Source organism: Babylonia areolata, chromosome 29 (genome assembly GCF_041734735.1).
Source record: "Babylonia areolata isolate BAREFJ2019XMU chromosome 29, ASM4173473v1, whole genome shotgun sequence".
NCBI classification, from domain to species: Eukaryota; Metazoa; Mollusca; class Gastropoda; order Neogastropoda; family Buccinidae; genus Babylonia; species Babylonia areolata.
In genome coordinates this window covers 26,972,712-26,979,928 of record NC_134904.1, presented here as the reverse complement: position 1 = coordinate 26,979,928, position 7,217 = coordinate 26,972,712, and the positions used below count along the sequence as shown (strand labels likewise).

General features: G+C 34.8%; 4 non-coding genes and 1 pseudogene across 4 annotated transcripts; all 5 read left to right on the top strand.

The window, feature by feature from the left end:
- The first annotated feature begins 1,739 nt into the window (after nt 1-1,739).
- Nucleotides 1,740-1,873, top strand: LOC143275112 (U5 spliceosomal RNA; annotated as a pseudogene).
- A 1,382-nt stretch (nt 1,874-3,255) lies between these two features.
- On the top strand, nt 3,256-3,372 carry LOC143275108 (U5 spliceosomal RNA). Its single transcript, XR_013053361.1, has one exon. It is a non-coding gene; the product is annotated as a U5 spliceosomal RNA (small nuclear RNA).
- Nucleotides 3,373-4,374: 1,002 nt separating this feature from the next.
- LOC143275104 (U5 spliceosomal RNA) lies at nt 4,375-4,492 on the top strand. Its single transcript, XR_013053357.1, has one exon. It is a non-coding gene; the product is annotated as a U5 spliceosomal RNA (small nuclear RNA).
- Nucleotides 4,493-5,494: 1,002 nt separating this feature from the next.
- LOC143275096 (U5 spliceosomal RNA) lies at nt 5,495-5,611 on the top strand. The gene has a single exon (XR_013053349.1). It is a non-coding gene; the product is annotated as a U5 spliceosomal RNA (small nuclear RNA).
- Nucleotides 5,612-7,099: 1,488 nt separating this feature from the next.
- LOC143275111 (U5 spliceosomal RNA) lies at nt 7,100-7,217 on the top strand. The gene has a single exon (XR_013053364.1). It is a non-coding gene; the product is annotated as a U5 spliceosomal RNA (small nuclear RNA).

Here is a 7,217-nt window from a genome sequence, read left to right as displayed (position 1 = left end):
CGATTCTTCTGTCATAACAGAGCAGCAGTGCTGCGGCCGACAGACGACAGGTTCCGTTGAAGGAGACTTGCACAAGGACGCGGATGGCGGGAGGGGGGTCGGGGAAGTCCATCTGCGCTCAGCACCTGCTGACGACAAAGATGCTTCGTCTCCAGGGAGCAGCGGGGGAGATTCCGCAATCTGTGATGCCAGTGACGACTGGGAAGAGGATGGTCACGTAAGAGGTTTTTTGTTTGTTTGTTTGTTTGTTTTTTTGTTGTTGTTGTTTTCTCCCTGGTCTATGTGAATGTATTTGTATCCTTGTTTTCGGCCAGAGAGACGGACAGACAGGCTCACATACAGAGACCGTGAGAAAATGTTTTATCCGTCATTTAAAAGATTAAACCATATCTTGCCATTTGATTATCAGTGTAAATTGTGTTTTTGTGCGAATTGTCACACAGTTCACTTAAGACACAATTCTGTTTCCTTTTATTAGGAGGAAGAAAGCTGTCACTCATATGATATGGTAGAGATGTTGATAGCGTGAAGGGGATGAACTTGCAAACACACACACACACACACACACACACACACACACACACACACTGGCACGCATGCACACTCTCACACACACACATGCAAGCACGCACCCACGCACACGCACACGCACCCACACACACATACTCAGTCCACACACACACATACACACACACACACACACACACTGGCGCGCGCGCGCACACACACACACGCACACACACACACACACACACACTCACACACTGGTGCGCGCGCGCGCACACACACACACACACACGCACACACACACACACACACTGAATTGACATTTTTGTTTTCTTGCTTTTTTTCTCACTGTTTTCCATTTTCCTTGTTTTTCAGTCTCAGTTCCGAAGAAATAAATGTATATATGAAATCTCAATACAGGTACAGGAAACAGAAAAAGGAGGTGCTGCCCTCGCACTGAAGTAAAGAAGATGAAGAAGACTGAAGAGGACACGCAACTCATCAGCCGGGGCTGATGGGGCTTCATTAGTTGTTCCCTCAGTCGGCCCTCACCGTTCTAGACCACACAGTTACCTGAAACTAAGAGCTCTCTATCTCGGCTCTCTCTCTCTCTCTCTCTCCAATTCTGTTTCCTCTCATTCTCCTTTAATATGAAGTGTTGACGCTGGTAAATATCAAACTAATTATTTTCATGCACCATTGATTTATAATGTGTATGCTCTATTGATATTGTGATTTTTGTTGTTGTTGTTTCTATGTTTTCCCTTTAAGAATTGCCACGATGAAAAAAGAAGCATTGTTCTGCTTGTTCTGTTGCCCTCAGAAAATAACATTAGTTTTATTCAATTGAATTTATTCAGTTCTCTCTCTACAATATTTTTTTTTCATTTTTAGATTTCTGTGCCAACTAAAATAACGTTTTTATTATTGTAAAGATGCGATGTCAAGGGAGATAATTTCCACATTACAGAGTGTAATATTCATGAGTTAGTTTCCTTCATAATGCTATTTTAATATGGAAATAATGTTCACTAATTAATAACTGAATGGCTCGCATACAGTTAATAACCGCAAAAATTTAATATGTATCTTGTACTTCACGATACATTCATTTAGTACAAAATCATTCAAGTGTTTTTAAGATCATCAGATATGAAGATTGATTGTTAAGACACCTATAAATTATTTTCGATAATTTTTTTTCTCATCAATTTGAAAAACCAATGTGTTCATTATTCTGGTTTCTCTTTAAAAAAAAAATTTAAAAAAAAAAAAAGCAAATCTTTCGCCTTTTACTAAAGATTTTTGTGGAGATGAACAAATTAATGAGTCTAACACCAATTTTTCAAGCCCTTCTCTGAAGGGTAAATCTGAAAAATCAATGACAATTGTAACAAGTAGAAGGAATACAAGACAGTTTGGTTTTGTTTCTTTTATTATTCCCCCCACCTCTGTTAATTTGATTGTTTGGGGGTTTTTGTTGAAAGATGCAGAGTGTGATTAGCTATTTTGGGGTTGTAGCTGTGTGTAAATGGCAATTACCATAACATTGAGCCTGAATTAAAATGGAGAAATGAAATACCTTTTTTTAATAGGCTGCGTGTTCTGAAGGCTATGTATTAAATTAGAGCACATCTTCTGTCTGAAAGAAAGCTATAATTTTAGTTCTTGACCTGCCTTTTACAAAATCATAATGGTAAGTTACATGTTAGTGTATAATGTATAATTTCTGTTCAGTGTATGATAAATCAAGCTGCTGTATTTCATTACTGAAATGTTTTTATTCAGCTAAATTATGTTTAACTTTTTAATTTTTTAGCTCAACCTATCCTCCGCAAAAACATGGAGAAGTGCATTGTTGCTGTGAAGGAGTGAATGCTGAAAAACAAGCTTAAACTTGATGTCATCAAAAAAGAAGCCACACTTACTTACTCACCCGGCGCGGCGATTTAATCAAAACTGTATTTTTCCTACTGAGGAAAATATGTACCATTCGACTGCATCTAACTATTGAAGTAACATGAGTGGTTCCCCCCACCCCCACCCCCACCCTCCTCCACTCTCTCTCTCTTCAATTCTGTTTCGTCTCATTCCCCTTTGATATGAAGTGTTGACGCTGGTAAACTTGTATCAAATTATTCCGTTGTCATGCATCCGAGTCATTGTTTTATAATGTGTTGTTTGTTTGTTTTCCCTTTAAGAACTGGATGAAAAAAGAAGCATTGTTTTGCTTGTTCAATTGCCCTCGGAAAATAACATTAGTTTTATTCACTGATTAGATACATTCAATTCTCTCTCTCTCTCTCTCTCTCTCTCTCTCTCTCTCTCTCTCTCTCTCTCTCGCTCTGTGTGTGTGTGTGTGTGTGTGTGTGTCCATTATTTACCATACCATTGTTTCTTCATTTCTGGATTCCTGTGCCTACTAAAATAATGTTTTTTATTATTGTAAAGAGGAGATTTCAAGGGAGATAATTTCCACATTACAGAGTGTAATATTCATGAGTTAGTTTCCTTAATAACACTGTTTTAATTTGGAAATAATGTTTCACTGATCAATAACTGAATGGGTTGCATACAATTAATAACCGCAAAAAAATAAATATTTATCTTGTACTTCAAGGTACATTCATTTAGTAGAAAATCAAGAAAGTTTTTTCAAGGTCATCAGATATGTAGATTGATTGGTGAGACACCTGTAAATTAATCTCGATATTTTTTTCTCATCAATATGAAAAAACGTGATATCAGTTTTTCTGGTTTCTCTTCAAAATACGAGAAAATCTTTCGCCTTTTACTAAAGATTTCCGTGGAGAGGAACAAATTAATGAGTCTAAGACCAATTTTTCAAGCCCTTCTCTTAAGGGTAAAGCAAAAAAATCAGTGACAAGTGTAACAGGTAGAAAGAATACAAGACAGTTCAGTTTTGTTTTTTTCATAATTCCACCCATCTCTGTTAATTTGATTAATTTGGGGTTGTGGCTGACGTAACATTGAGTCTTAAATGAGTTTGAGAAATGTGCAATAGAAATGCCAATTGTTTCATGTGTTAAATTAGAGCACATCGCTTCTGCCTGCCAGAAAGCTATTGTTTTAGTTCTTGACCTGCCATTTACAAAATCATAATGATAAGTTATATGTTAGTGTATGATAAAACAAGCTTCTGTATTTCATTACTTTCATGTTTTTATTCAGCTTAATTATGAGATTTTAGCTCAACCTATCTGCTGCAAAAACATGGAGAAGTGCATTGTTGCTGTGAAGGAGTGAATGCTGAAAAACAAACTTAAACTTGATGACATCAAGACAGATGCCATACTTACTTACTTACTTACTTACTTACTTGGTGATTTAATCAAAACTGTATTTCCTTCTGAGGAAAATCTGTACCATTCGACCACATCTGTTGAAGCAACATGAGTGGCTGCTCTCTGTCTCTCTGTCTCTGTCTCTGTCTCTCTCTCTCTCTCTCTCTCTCTCTCTTTCTCTCTCCATTATTTACCATACCATTATTTTTTAATTTCCGTATTTCTGTGCCAACTAAAATTATGTTTTCATTATTGTAAAGAGGTAATGTTAAGGGAAATAATTTCCACATTACAGAGTGTAATATTCATGAGTTAGTTTCCTTCATAGTGCCATTTTAGTATGAAATTAATGTACTCATTGATCAAATAATTGAATAAGGCATATACAATTAATAACCACAAAGAAATTAAGTATGTATTTTGTACTAACGATGCATTCATATAGTACAGTTGTTTTTTTTTAGTTTACTTCAAAAGCATTAGACATGTAGATTGATTCTATAGACACCTATAAATTATGCTTGATAATTTTCCTCATCAATATGAAAAACCAATGTGTTCATTGCTCTGGTTTCTCTTCAAAAAAACGAGAAAATCTTTCGCCTTTTACTAAAGATTTCCGTGGAGAGGAACAAATTAATGAGTCTAAGACCAATTTTTCAAGCCCTTCTCCGAAGGGTAGATAAAAAAAATCAGTGTCAATTGCAACAGGTAGAAGGAATACAAGACAATTTTGTTTTGTTTCATTCATTATTCTCTCCCACCTCTGTTAATTTGGTGTTTGTAGAGTGTGAATAGCCATTTTGGGGTTGAGAAATGTGCTATAGAAATGCCAATTATTTTATGTGTTAAAGTAGAGCACATCTCTTCTGCCTGCAAGAAAGCTATTTAGTTCTTCATCTGCCATTTACAAAATCATAATGATAAGTTATATGTTAGTGTATAATGTATTATTTTTATTTGTGTATGATAAATCAAGCTTCTATATTTCATTACTTTAATGTTTTTTATTCAGCTTAATTATAAGATTTTAGCTCAACCTATCTGCTGCAAATACATGGAGAAGTGCATTGTTGCTGTAAAAGAATGAATGCTGAAAAACAAGCTTAAACTTGATGACATCAAGACAGATGCCATACTTACTTACTTACTTACTTACTCAGTGACTTAATCAAAACTGTATTTCCTTCTGAGGAAAATCTGTACCATTCGACCACATCTGTTGAAGCAACATGAGTGGCTGCTCTCAGTCTCTCTGTCTCTGTCTCTCTCTCTCTCTCTCTCTCTTTCTCTCTCTCTCTCTCTCCATTATTTACCATACCATTATTTCTTCATTTCCGTATTTCTGTGCCAACTAAAATTATGTTTTTATTATTGTAAAGAGGTAATGTTAAGGGAGATAATTTCCACATTACAGAGTGTAATATTCGTGAGTTAGTTTCCTTCATAGTGCCATTTTAGTATGGAATTACTGTACTCCTTGATCAAATAACTGAATAAGGCGTATACAATTAATAACCACAAAGAAATTAAGTATGTATTTTGTACTAACGATGCATTCATTTAGTACAAAAATTTTTTTTAGTTTACTTCAAAAGCATTAGACATGTAGATTGATTCTGTAGACACCTATGAATTATGCTTGATAATTTTCCTCATCAATATGAAAAACCAATTATTCATTACTCTGGTTTCTCTTCAAAATACGAGAAAATCTTTCGCCTTTTACTAAAGATTTCCGTGGAGAGGAACAAATTAATGAGTCTAAGACCAATTTTTCAAGCCCTTCTCTGAAGGGTAAATCTAAAAAATCAGTGACAATTGTAATAGGTAGAAGGAATACAAGGCAATTTTGTATTGTTTCTTTCATTATTCTCTCCCTCCTCTGTTAATTTGGTGTTGTGGCTGCCGTAACATTGAGTCAGAAGGAGGAGGAATTTTGTTCAATGTCCCGTCACACATATCGGTGATTGAAGCCATTTCGTTAAAGTATTTATGAATACATCTGAGTATTATCGGTTAGAAAGGGTGGGAGATGTGGATGAATGGAGGGTTGTGAGAAACTGGGCAAATGAGGATAAAAATGTGGGTGACATTTGGAAGAAAAAAACAACAACAACAAAACAACTCTAAATACATTTACAGGAAATTACTTAAAGGACTTCGTAAAAGAGAAGTCGTTAAACTGACAAGCGAAACAACTGATAATGAATGCAAAAAGTCAAAAACATCAACGTTCTCAGTCACTTGTGAAGACACACTTTCATGTACAAAAGGCTTCATCAAACTACAGTGAAAAATTATATGCTCAATTGTCAGGTTACTAAAGCATATGCACTTGACATTAGAACAATACTTGGTCCGTAATGAATTTGATAATATTCTGAGAGCTAAACTCAGAATTGAGTCTGAAGTGAGTTTGAGAAATGTGCTATAGAAATGCCAATTATTTTATGTGTTAAATTAGAGCACATCGCTTCTGCCTGCAAGAAAGCGATTAATTTAGTTCTTGACCTGCCATTTACAAAATCATAATGATAAGTTATATGTTAGTGTATAATGTATTATTTCTATTTGTGTATGATAAATCAAGCTTCTGTATTTCATTACTTTAATGTTTTTATTCAGCTTAATTATGAGATTTTAGCTCAACCTATCTGCTGCAAATACATGGAGAAGTGCATTGTTGCTGTAAAAGAGTGAATGCTGAAAAACAAGCTTAAACTTGATGACATCAAGACAGATGCCATACTTACTTACTTACTTACTCGGTGATTTAATCAAAACTGTATTTCCTTCTGAGGAAAATCTGTACCATTCAACCACATCTGTTGAAGCAACATGAGTGGCTGCTCTCAGTCTCTCTGTCTTTGTCTCTGTCTCTGTCTCTGTCTCTCTCTCTCTCTCCATTATTTGCCATACCATTATTTCTTCATTTCCGTATTTCTGTGCCAACTAAAATTATGTTTTTATTATTGTAAAGAGGTAATGTTAAGGAAGATAATTTCCACATTACAGAGTGTAATATTCATGAGTTAGTTTCCTTCATAGTGCCATTTTAGTATGGAATTAATGTTCTCATTGATCAAATAACTGAATAAGGCGTATACAATTAATAACCACAAAGGAAATTAAGTATGTATTTTGTACTTAAAGATACATTCATTTAGTACAAAAAAAATTTTTTAGTTTACTTCAAAAGCATTAGACATGTAGATTGATTTTATAGACACCTGTGAATTATACTTGATAATTTTCCTCATCAATATGAAAAACCAATGTGTTTATTAATCTGGTTTCTCTTCAAAAAAACGAAAAAACCTTTCGCCTTTTACTAAAGATTTCCGTGGAAAAGAACAAATTAATGAGTCTAAGACCAATTTTTCAAGCCCTTCTCTGAAGGGT